This window comes from Sceloporus undulatus, chromosome 6, assembly GCF_019175285.1.
Source record: "Sceloporus undulatus isolate JIND9_A2432 ecotype Alabama chromosome 6, SceUnd_v1.1, whole genome shotgun sequence".
Classification (NCBI taxonomy): Eukaryota; Metazoa; Chordata; class Lepidosauria; order Squamata; family Phrynosomatidae; genus Sceloporus; species Sceloporus undulatus.
Window position 1 is genome coordinate 66485807 of NC_056527.1, and position 13622 is coordinate 66499428.

The following is a 13622-nucleotide window of genomic DNA, read 5'->3' on the forward strand; positions in this document are numbered from 1 at the left end:
TGCACACACACAAAAATCAGGTTTGTAGCTGACCTAAGAAGATCTCATCAAACATGAGGAACAGCCAGAGGGCCTGCCCGCTCCCTGGATTAGCCGATCCCAGCCGTCAGCATGATGTGAAGGGGACTGGAGAAGGAACGGAAAGGAAAGAATTGTCATCTTAACTGACAGAAATAGTTGCACATGCGGAGGAGTGAGCAATTTGGGATGCTGGGAAGAGTGAGTTCTTAAGAGCAGTGCTTAAAATCAGTTTTGTGGTTGTTTTTTTTTTTTTTGTCTCAAGGTTGTGACTAGTGCTGATCCACAAACTAGTGGCTGCCAGTGTGTGACAAGTTTCTAGGAAAGAAACAAACAGCTGTACCCAGCAGGCACCAATGTGGTGCTGGTCCCTGGCACATTGGGGGGTGGGACCCTGCTGGTCCCCCACATCAGATAATGGGTTTAGGAAGTGTAAGAAGCAGTTACAAAGTTTAACAGTAACAAGTAAAGTAGTTAGCTGGTATGATGTTTGCAAAGAAGATTAACAACAACAATCCTTTCCCTGTTCTTTAACCTCTGCCCCAGCAGACGCATCACCTTGACAATACACATGCATGTTCGTTTTAGGAGCCACCTTAGGGTCCTTGAATTTTGGGTAGTAGATAGAAGATGCCCAGGAAACATCTTAATTGCTGACCTGGAACAATGCTTCCTAAGATTTGCAGAAAGCTTCCAAATCATAAACAGCTATTCACATGCAACATAACTGAATGGGAATACAAGGACAAAACCCTGCCATGAACCCAGATGCTAATTCTATCCCCACATCTACTGTGAGTAAAATATGACAGAGACCAGTGACATCATTCACAATAACTGGGGTGCGTTTACTTGTTCTTCTTCCAATGTCATATGTCATCCTATGCTAGCAATACCACTCTACGCTCTCCATTGGATAAACAGGACAAACTCTACATAAGAGGATAAATGGACAAAAATCTGACATTAAAAATGGCAATACTCACAAATCAAGGGTAGATCATTTCAGCCTTCTTGGACATATGGTACAGAATTTAAAGGTTGTAGTCCTTGAACAAGGAAAGTACAAAGGAAGACTAAGAGAAACAGCTGGATTCATAAATTTCAATCCATTAACAGAGGTATGAACAAAGACAATGGCTTCACGGCACACTATTATTAATATTATATCCTCCCTACAGTAACAAAAGGAATCTTCCCATCCAAGGAACTGACTTTTGGTAGGCAGATTTATTGCTTTCACACGCAAACACTAACTGACCACTGTAAAAATGAGAAAGACCTGTATCTACATATGCAGCTCTTTTTAAATTTAGGGCTAGGTCATGCATCTTTCTGGATCCTATAAAATTCCATCCCACTCACACTACAATGTGAATTGTTCTTGGTGTCTTGAGTGCATCACAGCAGATCGCAGGTGGGGCTCACATGATTAATGTCCTTCTACAACCAATGAGAAAGAGAAATCTTAAAGCATAGAAAATTGTTTTGTCAGGCAGAACTATTTGTTATCACTCTGTAAGCACACAACATACCAATAGTACTGCTACAATCCACAGAGACAGAACCAAGTACAGTTCTAAGTAAAATATGCCAACAAATATGGAAAATAAAGCAGTGGCCCATCAACTGGAAGTAATCAATATACATATCCATCCATAAAAAAGAAGGCACAAAAGCTTGCTACAGTGGGCCCTTGCCTTACGCGGGGATCCGTTCCGGACCCCCCTGCATAAGGCAAATTCCGCCTATGCTGGAGCCCCATTCATTTGAATAGGGCTCATGCGCGGCAGCACAGCAGCACGAGAATGTTCAGGTTGCCACGGGCATGCGCCCCATTCACTGGAATGGGACGTGCCGCCCCTTGTGCCGCGCACGCTCCCCGCAGCTTGAGCACATATGCTCAAGTCCGCATAAAGCGCACCCTCCTATAACGCGGGCGCACTGTACTGGACTATTGTACTAATTTCCCATGCAAGCAAAGTCATGCTCAAAATTCTGCAACAAAGACTCCTACCATATATGGAAAGAGAAATGTCAGAGAAAACTGGATTTAGGAAAGAAAAAGGCACTAGGGATCACATTGCTAAAATAAGATGGATCATAGAACACAACAGGGGAAAAGAAAATCTGCCTGCACTTCATTGACTACAGCAAAGCCTTGGACTGCATAGACTACAAAAAGCTATGGAATACTCCAAAGAAATGGGAATGAATGTCCTGATATGTAAGCTGTATTCAGAACAAAAGCCTCCCATCAGAACTGAATATGGAGAAACAGTATAGATCCCAATTGGCAAAGGGGTCAGACAAGGCTGCATACTATCACCATACTTATTCAACCTGTATGCAAAAAATATCATATGAACCCCACTTAGACTCAGAGACACAAGGAGTGAAGATCAGATAACATTAACAATTTAAGATATTCACATGACGCAATACTACTAGCAGAAACAAATAAATGCCTGGAGCCATTACTAAGGAAGATCAAGGAGGAAAGTGCAACAACAGGCTTAATGCTGAACATTAAGAGGAAAAAAATAATGACCATGGAAGATTCGTCCTAGATAACAAGAAAATTGAAACAGTCAAAGAGGTCCAATACGTTGGATCAAATATCAACCAGAATGGAGACTGTAGTGAAGAAATTAGAAGACGACTAGAATTGGAAAGAGTAGCTACAAGAGAACTGGGCAAGATCCTAAAGTGTAAAGCTACAACTCTGAACACTAAAGTGAGACTTATCGAAGCTATTGTATTCCCCATCACCATATATGGACTTGGAGCTGGACAGTGAAGCAAGCCAATAAAAAGAAAATCAACTCATTTGTGATGCAAAGATATAGCCGTATTGGTCTGTAGAGTCAATATGTAGAGAGACCTTGTAGCACCTTTGAGACTAACTGAGAGAAAGAAATTGGCAGCATGAGCTTCCTCAGATGCATTTGGTGGAGTGGAAGCCAGGTACAAACATATACAGTATATGCCACTGATATGTGAGGACATCAATACAAATTACAAATCCTTTGTGTATGGAAATGATGTTGCAGGTCCAATTTCAATGATGGTTGTTAGTGCACAAAAACGTAGGAAACTGGTCTTTGTGCATGGAGATTTGTGATGCAGAGCTGGAGAAGAGTATTGCCAAGAACAGATTAAGCCTGGGCTCTCCACGGAAACCAGAATTACTAAACTGAGGCTCTCGTACTATTGCACATCATGAGAAGGCATGAATAATTTAAATAAAAGACAATGATGCTAGGAAAGGTAGAGGGCAGCAGAAAAAGAGAAAGACCACATAACAGGTTGTTAAACTCAATCCGGGGTCTAAAACTGGAGGAACTGAGCAAAAGAGTTGAGGACAGGGAGACTTGGAGACCTTTCATCCACAGGGTCATCGTGAGTCAGAGCTAACTCCAAGGCAATTAACAACAAACAAGAAGCATATGAAGAAATGGGTTTATATCCACAAAAGCTCATGCAATTTTTTTTTTAAAAAAAAGACAGGATTAAAAGTACTGCTACTTTCTTAGTTTTTTGTGGGTTTTTCGGGCTATATGGCCATGTTCTAGAAGAGTTTATTCCTGATGTTTCACCAGCACCTTGCAGATGCTGGTGAAACGTCAGGAATAAACTCTTCTAGAACATGGCCACATAGCCTGAAAAACTATGGATGCTGGCCATGAAAGTCTTCGACTTCATATTGCTGCTACTTTCATTTTTCCTTCCCCCTCCCTTCCTCTACTTCTTTGAAAAAAGCTAATTAATTTATTGAAGTTCCATTGATTCAATGTGTCTACTGTAGTTGAGCCTAACAACTGGATATAGGCCACTATAAATTATTATTGACAACAGATGCTTGAATATAGACTGAATATAGTTCTTTACTCTCATCCCTATGTAGGCTTGGCAGTATACTCAAAGAAGAAAGGGGGGTGGGAATCTCCTACCTTTACGCAGAGAGTATGTCAGAAATGAGAGCACTGTCCAACAGGCATTGCTTTCAGTAGGATCCTTATATGGATTGTGAGTAATTATGTGTGACTGTTCCTCACCTTTCCTCGCCCCGACTTTTATCAGTTTTGCACTCTTTCACAAAGGGATGTCAATAACACTTAAGCAAGGGACAAAAGAAGCCACTCCATTTGGGTTCAAGTTTAATTAGCAGTGCTGACACAATGGAAGCAAACAGATCTGGGTGTTAACAGGGGAAAGTACAATGTTCCAATGTATTTGATCACTACTCATCAGGGGATCTCTTTAGGAACAATGTTTCCTTCATCATTAAAAAATAATATTCTAAAATTATACATCCACAGAGCTTTGCAAATACTGGCAAAAAAGAGTGTAAGATCTGTGGATTCTGGTAGGTCTGTCTGCACACAAGGCAGGGACTCTTTCTCTGACATACTAATTGCCATTCCATCTGCAGTGAAGCAGGAACTTCTTAACTGCCCTGGAGCAAAGGCAGTCCACAAACTTCTTTTTGACATTTTGAAGGTAGTTTAACAAGGGGACTGCAACACTATATAGTGGGTGCTTGTTATATGTTGGGGTTTGGATCCAGGATCCCCCATGGATAACAAAATCCGTGGATGCTCAAGTCCCATGAAATATAACGGCATAGCAAAATGATGTCCCATATATAAAATGGGAAATCAAGGTTTGCTATTTGAAATTTATCCTTTTTTTGAATATTTTTCAAACTGTGGATGCTTGAATCCATAAGAAAAAATATATGTGGATAAGGAGAGCTGACTGTACAGTACTTGTTTACCTAACAGTGAGCTGCAGAGTCAACAGGAATTTCATCTAAATAGATGTCTATAGGATTTTACTGCGAATGTGTTCTTAGTTCTTCCAGTTTGTGTTTGCGACTGTGGCTGCATGTTGGTTTCAATTTTATACTGTTTCAATCATATTTTAAATCTTGTTTGAATTTTATTTTGTTATAAACTGCTTGGAAATCACTTGGTAAAATGCAATATATATGAATGGGTAAAGTAGGTACTCAGTACATACTTTGTACTGAGTGCATGTGTGTGCGTGCACCTTCAAGTCGCCTGCTGACCTATGATACTCCATGTATATCATAAGGTTTTCTTAGACAAGGAATACTCAGAAATGGTTTTGCTAGTTCCTTCCTCGGAAATATTTTGCTTGGGAATATTTACTATCAGCCAGAGGCGTTTTTCATCTGGACTCATAGAAATACCTTGTTTTTCACTCTGTAGCTTCAATTCTCAATGCACAGAAGGAGGAATGTGGGAGGGGGGAGGGCTTCTGACATTTTTCAGCATTAAGGATTCCAAACTATACATTTTGTAGCACATAGATGGTAGGACATCAGTATCTTGACAGACCTGCCCCTTCTCTAACTTATTTTTTTCATGTTCTATCTTAATGGCTGCATTTAAGGCACCAAAAAAGCTTTACACAGACATAGTGCAGATGCAAGAGTGCCAAACTTGTGGCCATTATCATGAAACTGAAAACAGATCATGGACCAAAATTCTCTCCCTCACCATCACGCGGTGCCTCTCACATGTAACTCTCCCACTTCCCTCCCTGTCAACACTGATCAGATTGCCACAGTTTAACAATATATCTACACTTGTAGGTTTTGAAACTATGGCCTGTTACAGACTGCCAAAATAAAGCTGCTTCGGGTCCCTTTGGAGGTATGCTATTTAAATGATGCATGGGTCCTAAGAGTCTGGAGGTCGCGCCAAAGCCACACTCCATTCCTAAGCACCAGAGTGCAGCTTTTGGTGCAGCTTCCAGATTCTTAGGATGCATGCATCATTTAACTAGCATACCTCCAAAGAGACCCGAAGCAGCTTTATTTTGGCAGTCTGTAACAGGCCTATGACCCTTATCACACAAGCCACTTACCGCGCTGGAAACGTGGCCCAAACGCTTCTGAAATGTCACTGAGGCATTTCGCTGTTCTTCCGTTGACAAATAGTTCACGGAAGCCATTTCTTGAATAACGGAATATCCTGCTATTACAAGAAATGGCTTCTCCGTGAACGATTTGTCGACGGAAGAAGTGTGGGAAGTTTCAAAAGTGTGACCGGCAATCCCACCTCTGCACTTCTGAAATGTTTTGGCCATGATGCCAGTGCAGTAACTGGTTCGTGTGATAAGGCCCTAAGTTTTGGAACTGTTCTACTGACCATGGATAACACTAACCAGGATAAGCACAGTTCAAGCCTAAAATTAAGTTATAATTAATGCTGACAAAAGAAAAAAAGGAGGGAATTTGTGCAAGAAAGCAGAAGAGGAATGCAAGTGAGACTTTGCACCAAGTTCTGTAACCTATGTGCGATACACAATTCAAAATACCCATGTGTAAGAGAAATACTTTATTATTGCAAGACCTTTACTATCTAGATACTGAATATACAGCTGGCTCTCAATATCCGTGGGCTTGCCATTCGCGGACAGCAAGCCCCACTGTTTCAATGGGGGTGCATGCTTGTGGCTGTGTTAGCAGCTGCACACATGTTGCATCCACCACTGAAATCAATGGGACTCAAGGTTCTGCATTTTCTGCAGGGGGGAATGGATCCTGCATGGATACAAAGGGCAGACTGTAATGGGTTTTCCAAAATGTATCTAGAAATACTTGGCACTATGTGACTAATTGAGAAGAGTTCTATTTTTCACTTCTCTAGCTTTTTTGCTGGTGTTGCACATGCCAAATGTGATGCCATCAAAGGGAAAATGATTCTGGCAAAAGGGGCTGTAGATCTCTCTTCCTCTACTGTCCCTACAAGTTGGTAGCATTTACCATCCTCTCTGGCCCTATTTTCCAATTATCGGGCATGTGTAGAGATGGGTTGTATGCAGGGACATATATCTGCATTTACTTCATTCTTGCATGCACAAAGGATTTTAGATGTTTTCTCTCTCCTAAGTGGGATCTGATCTTTGGCACATTTTCTGATCATTTCTCACTTTTCAGGACTTTTTGAGGGGGAAATTATTTACGAAAATAACCTCCAGATTTGTTAAAAACGTTTCCCCCCTACAAACAAATACCTAAAATGCCAAATAAATAAATCTCATTACGATGCACCATTTTCTCCAACCACGGCATTTCAATATCCTGAGAGATCTTTTTTTAATGCAAATATTTACATGAAAGCTTGATATCCCGAATGAAGCATGGGAATCACTGCCTCTAAGACTCTGGTCTTAGTGACACAAACAGTGGGAGCCATCCTTCCCTTGGGCCTGAAAGGGATTAGATCTTGGCCCAGGGAAAGTTTCTCTTGGCCTGGCAGTGCTGCTACACCTGATCTGCCAGATCATGAAGCAGGCATGTCAAGAACCAAGTTCAAACACCAGGGTTCCACAGGATGTTGAAGAGACCAACACATGACTAAATTCCCACTGATTTGAATTGGTTTAGTTTATGACTAAATTTGGATCCAACCTACTGAATCTATTCACCTAGGGTCATAGTTCTTTCATACGTTTGGAGATGCCCAAGCAAATATTCTTTTGTTTGGCTTAAGTGGATTTGATGAAAAATGTTGTGGGAGACTGGCCCAGTTCACCAAGAAAGAGTATTTTACTTATTTCAATAAAGCTTAACCCAGGCGCAGCTTTAAAAAAAGAAAAGAAAAAAAGGAATGGGTAAACATTGCAATCCAAGTTAAGAAAATAAAATATTAAGAGACCATAATCAATGACAAAAAGAACAGGACTTCAAATCATTTTGAGTATTTTTCCCACCTCTAATCAGGCCACTGTTTCTTAATTTATTGAACTTAAATTTTAATAAGTTAAATCACCTAAGTTAAATTTTAATAATTACCTTCTACTCATGTGGAGAAATTGAAGTGTTTAGTATGCAAATTGGTAGTATTTAGGGAATTGCTATACTATCCCGAAAATTAATTTAAACTATACTGACATCTCAGTTCCTCTGATTTTGCTGCCACTTCAGATCAGAAACAAACCAAAAATCCCAAACCTCATAAACAAACCAAAAATGCCAATCACACCACATTGTCCATGCACTCAGTATACAAAGAACTTAAAACAGACACTTGAAGACAGAAAAATAACTGGGGGAGATAGTTGACCAGATGTAATATGTACCACAACCAACTCAAACCTGTTTGCTCTTATATAAGTAGTAATAGCACCTACCTTTTTAAATCACATGTTTTAGAACCAGTTCCTTGACAATGTGCACATTTGTACAAGCAGTGCCACCATTAAGAAATGGCATCACTGCAGATCTGCCACAGCACATGACTTCTGCAAGTCCCTGAAACCCCTTTACCCTACCACTGCCGCAGCTCCACCTCTTCACTACTACAGCCTGTTTACTGTTGTTCCCAAGAGTTGTGCATGCTATGTTAAAAGTACAGTGTGCAGCTGAAAGTTTCTTTTTTGGGAGGTTGCTCACATGGAAGATGCAGGCCCTCATCCAGAGTGCCCCCCAAATAAATTAACACAAAAGCCTATTTAGGTTCAACTGAGTGTTCCCTTCTGTGTGCACATGTACAGGGATGAATTTAGGTTAAGGTTGCCTGCAAAGAAAACGTTCAAACTTCCTCTATCTGTGCATAGTAGCCATGTATGGTTCATATCCATGTTAACTGAAGAACCATATCTTCCTTTAGAAGCCTGTTTGAGATCTAAGGTGTTTGTGAGAGGCCTTCCGCTCTCACTATTCTTTCTAGGCTAATGGTTGGGAACAAGGGAGAAAGTCTTCTCAGTGGATGCTCCCAGACTTTAAAATTGTCTCTCTAGGGAGGCTAGAATGCCACTCTCCTTCCACCAGCAAGTGAAAACATGCCTATTCATTCCATCAAACTTTAGGAACTGACTGTGATGGGCCATGAATGGTGTGCCAGTTTGATTTTTATGTGAATTTGAATGGTTTCAATTTTATAGATTTTTTAATTGCTTCAAAATAACACGCACATACCTATTAAGCGTTTTTAATCTGTGTTGGTTTAAATAATCTGCAGGCCACCTTGAGTCCCATAACTGAGAGGAAAACAGGATAGAAATGCATAAAATAACTAAATACATAAATAGTAATGTTTTAACACTCAATCCAGACTGAGTCCACCATCCATTAATTTGCAAATGAAAAGAGTGACTTTCAGCTACAAACTATACATTTGCTGAGGCAGGGAGACGGGTCCACATCAGTATGCTATCTTACCTAGGGTATCTTAAAATGTTAGAGCTAGCATTTCATTTTACTCTACAACCTTAATCAGTTATTGTTCTTCCCAGGTAGCCTGAGTGTATTCTGTTTCAAAGAGACAAAACAACTGACCAGCATACTTATACATATTCAGTTTGGTCCTTCCAGTTGCAGTTCCCAATGGGGAAAAAAAGATTGCCTTTTCCAGGATCATGTATGCAACAAGCGGCAGGAGAAAATTACAGGGCACTGTTTCTGTCCCATAACCAGGTCTGAAACCAGACTGAAATAGATCTAGATAATCTGCGCCATCCAGAAAGCCCTGAGGCTGCGATGCTGCCACACACTCCATAGAATCATAGAATAATAGAGTTGGAAGAGACTGGAGGGGCCATCCAGTCCAACCCCCTGCCATGCAGGAAATCCAAATCAAATCATCCCTGACAGATGGCCATCTAGCCTCTGTTTAAAGACTTCCAAGGAAGGAAGTCTCCACTACACTCCGAGGGAGTGTGTTCCACTGTCAAACAGTCCTTACTGTCAGGAAGTTCTTCCTAATGTTGAGGTGGAATCTCTTTTCTTGTAGCTTGCATCCATTGCTCCGGGTCCTAGTCTCTGGAGCAAATGAAAACAAGTCAGCTCCCTCCTCAGTATGGCATCCCTTCAAATATTTAAACAGGGCTATCATATCTCCTCTTAACCTTCTCTTCTCCAGGCTAAACATCCCCAGCTCCTTAAGTCCTCATAGGACATGGTTTCTAGACCTTTCACCATTTTACTTGCCCTCCTTTGGACATGTTCCAGTTTTTCAACATCCTTTTTGAATTGTGGTGCCCAGAACTGGACACAATATTCCAGGTGGGGCCTGACCAAAGCAGAACAGAGTGGCACTATTACTTCCCTTGATCTAGATACGATACTTTTACTGATGCAGCCTAAAATTGCATTGGCCTTTTTAGCTGCCACATCACACTGTTCACTCATGTTCAGCTTGTGGTCTACTTGGACTCCCAGATCCCTTTCACACATAGTCTCGTTCAGCCATGTGTCTCCCATCCTATATCTGTGCATTTTATTTTTCCGCCCTGCCCAGAAATGGAATGATAGAGACTAGCTGATAATTATCTAGAATGGTGGGATCCAGGGAGGGCTTTTAAAATAAGTTTTATAAAAGCCTCCTTCAAGCAACTGAGGCATTTTTTGTTTTAGCAAGGCATTAACCACTTCCTCTACCTACTCAGCCCTTCCTCCTCTACCATTTGTAATAAGCCACGAAGGGGAAGGATTTGACACACATATCTCCAAGGATCCTGTTCACCTCCTTGGGTTGCACAAATGGAGAAGTTTCCACTGTCAGTAGATAAGCGGGGTCAAAATTACAACCACTGGAGCTGTATCAATTATAGCATCCAAGTCAAAGTGGATCTGAACAATTTTACTGGCAAAGTACCTGGCAAGCTGTTCACAGCAGGTTGCTACGTGGTCTGGATTTTCTTCTCTTGGGACTGTGTGTAAAAGACCTCTGATCACTCAAAACAGCTTGGCTGGCTGGCTGCTTGCAGGCCCAATAAACGCAGAGAAGAAAGTTGCCTTTGCTGCCTCTATTACCATAGATTAGACGAACATCAACTTTAGCTTGTGTTCCATGAAGCTCTTTGGCTTTCAGTTCTCACTGGAATAAAGCTAAGTTTAAGGACATCTTGTGGCATTTCTCATTCATCTAAGAAAGAAAGAGAGTACAGTACTTATTAACACAACACATATTTAAACTATGGAATTTGCCTCTACAAGTAGTAAAGGGCTAAATCTAGAAGGCCTTAAAAGGGAGTTAGAAAAACAAATGGAAAATTAAACTCTCAGTGACTGCTATCATGATAGCTGTATCATACCTTCAGCAAAAGGGGCAGCATGCTTCACATCACTAGTTGCTGGAGAACACCAAAGGGTTCTTTCATTCTCATGTCCTGCCTGGGGGCTTTGTTAAGTATCTGGTTGGCTAATGTGGGAACAGAATGCTAGACAGATAGCCTTTGGTCTGATCCAGCATAATTTTTCTCATAGCTTGAGAATTAAACATGCTCACACCTGTTGATTTCAGTAGGCTTAAACCTGTTCACTTATCCAGACTTTTGACTAAATATATTTAAAAACCTGTCCATTAGCCAAACTGCCAACTCAGCTGAGTGTCCCTTCTTACACGTATTCATGTATTAATTAATGTAAAAATGAAGTGTTAATACTTTCCATGAATTCTTGGATGGCAGGAGAAGTAACCAAGATACTCTTTTTAATTTTTATTTTCCTGCCTCATCAGATGACACATGGGGAATAACCCTGGAGTACATGGTTTGCTCCTCTATGCCATGCAGATAATATATGGCCCACCTTTCTAATAAACATGTATTCTGGAGTATAGCATTTGTATTACATTGCTGATGTGGGAACTATTATGTTTGGTTTCTTTCTGTATCGTCAAGATAAAAAGAGAAGCTCTAGGGTCACATGGACCTCCTTGTATCTTATTGCTGTTTTGGGAGGGAGTGATACTGCAGCAAGAGGAACCAAAAGCAAGAGATCTTTCCTTGTGTCTCACATTTCAATTCCCCCCAGGATCTCTCCTATCACAAGCATAACATAAAGAACGAAGCAGAGTGAGAAGTACTCTTTTTCATGACATCTTATTCACAACCAACAAGGGTGTTGAATTGATTGAATCAATACAGAATATACCATATCACATTTGCCACACTAACCTAAAGCTGCCAACAGGGCACTAAGCAGCAGATCTGAACTGTATAGCTAAGTGCAACAACTACAAGGAAGATGTTATATCCATGTTCCATGTTAGATTCATGTTCTAAATGTTTGGTCAGGCAGATTAACACTTAAACTGAAACATCCTGGAGATGAACTGGCTGCAGTAGTACTGTATCAGCAGGTGTCTTGAAGTAGTTACTTGGCTGACTGTGGCTTGGAATAAGTTCCATTTGCTACATGTTTAATTGAGAAAACTGGGTTGTATCATCATTCAGACATCCTGGGCAGAAAACATAAACATCCTCAATTAAAGCTAATCCTTTTCAAGCAAATGGTTTCAGCAGACAACTAAAGAGATGCAATACCGGATACTGGACTGCTGTTATTAGCGCATTAAGTGGCTAGCTATATGGTTGACATGATATAAACAATCATGCTCAGGGAAGAGGAAATTGTTCATTGTGGAATGAGAAAGGCACACCACACTGACTATTTAGCTGAGAGCAGCATGTAGGAAGTAGCTAATGAGGGTGCATTAGGAACACAAGAGGTTCACACAAGCACAGGCATGTGCAGACAGGGATGAATCTGGCCAACTCATTTATAGAAAACAAAACATGATTAGTACTTTCCATTTTTGAGAGCTTTTCTGGAAGAAAAGAAAAATAACAGGTTAGAGGGTAACTTGACATGGGGTACATGTGACTGCTTTATAATTGGGCAAGTTGACATATGTTCCTGCAGTGATGGGGGATATGTAGTAAAGTTTCAAAGAGCCCAATGCATTTGGTCTGGGGTGCTAAAAATCCCCCTCCTTGAATAAAAGGGGACTCGCTGAAACCAATGGTCAAATGCTCTGCAAAGCCATTACATGTTAGCACTGAAATCACTTCTTACAGGTCATTATCTTCTACTGTTTTGCTTATACTGCATTATGTCGGTATATCTGCACACTGAGTCGAGAGGTCAGATCCCAAGCATGCATTTCCAAATGTTTTAAAGTGCTTTTTCTAATGTAAATAAAATACATATTTACCTGATATGTAAGGAGGGGAGGGCTGAATCAATGCATATCCCATTATAGGGTCAATGAGTACTACTCTAAGACAAGAGAATGTGTAAGACTGTGGAGAGAAGTCTTTATCTTTTTATCCCACCCAATTTGAAAGAGTAGAAGTGGAGTTTAAAAGGTCCCACAAACATTTTCCAGGGAGAGATGGAAGGGGGATTTTGCTTGATGGCCACTGAATAACAGCTATGGCATCACAACTAATGAGGAATAATTTCCCCGTGCTATTTTGCACTCTTTCACCTTTTTAAAAAAAAGATGTAGAATATCTGCTATCTCACATGGGAACGCACTCATGTCTCCCTTTTAAAATGAAAACAGCACACAGCCCATGAATGGATGACAATTCTTGATACCCCAGAGTTATAAAATACAACTCCAACAAACTTCAGATATCATACAAGGGTATGTTTATATACACATACCTTATGTATACTGTAATTCCAAGATGCTTCTGAAAAGAGAGTAAAATCAAATGGGTCTCTGGAACAAAGTACATGGAAAGATGTACTCAGTGCTCCCCTCAAGTCGATTTTGAGTAGATCCCCTTCTGCTGGGATGCTGTGTCTGGAGACATACTGATGCCCAAATCCA

At 40.7% G+C, this 13622-nt stretch overlaps 1 protein-coding gene across 1 annotated transcript in view; it reads right to left on the bottom strand.

Annotated features, from left to right (window-relative positions):
- The window catches only part of LOC121935129 (cytochrome c oxidase assembly factor 1 homolog), a 33688-nt gene extending 21603 nt beyond the window's left edge, over positions 1-12085 (bottom strand). Inside the window, exons 1-2 of the mRNA XM_042476293.1 lie at positions 11956-12085; positions 10653-10922 (exon numbers count right to left, since the gene is read on the bottom strand). The gene's annotated coding sequence lies outside the window, so the exon portion shown is untranslated. The remainder of the gene's footprint in view (positions 1-10652; positions 10923-11955) is intronic.
- Between the last annotated feature and the right edge of the window lie 1537 nt (positions 12086-13622).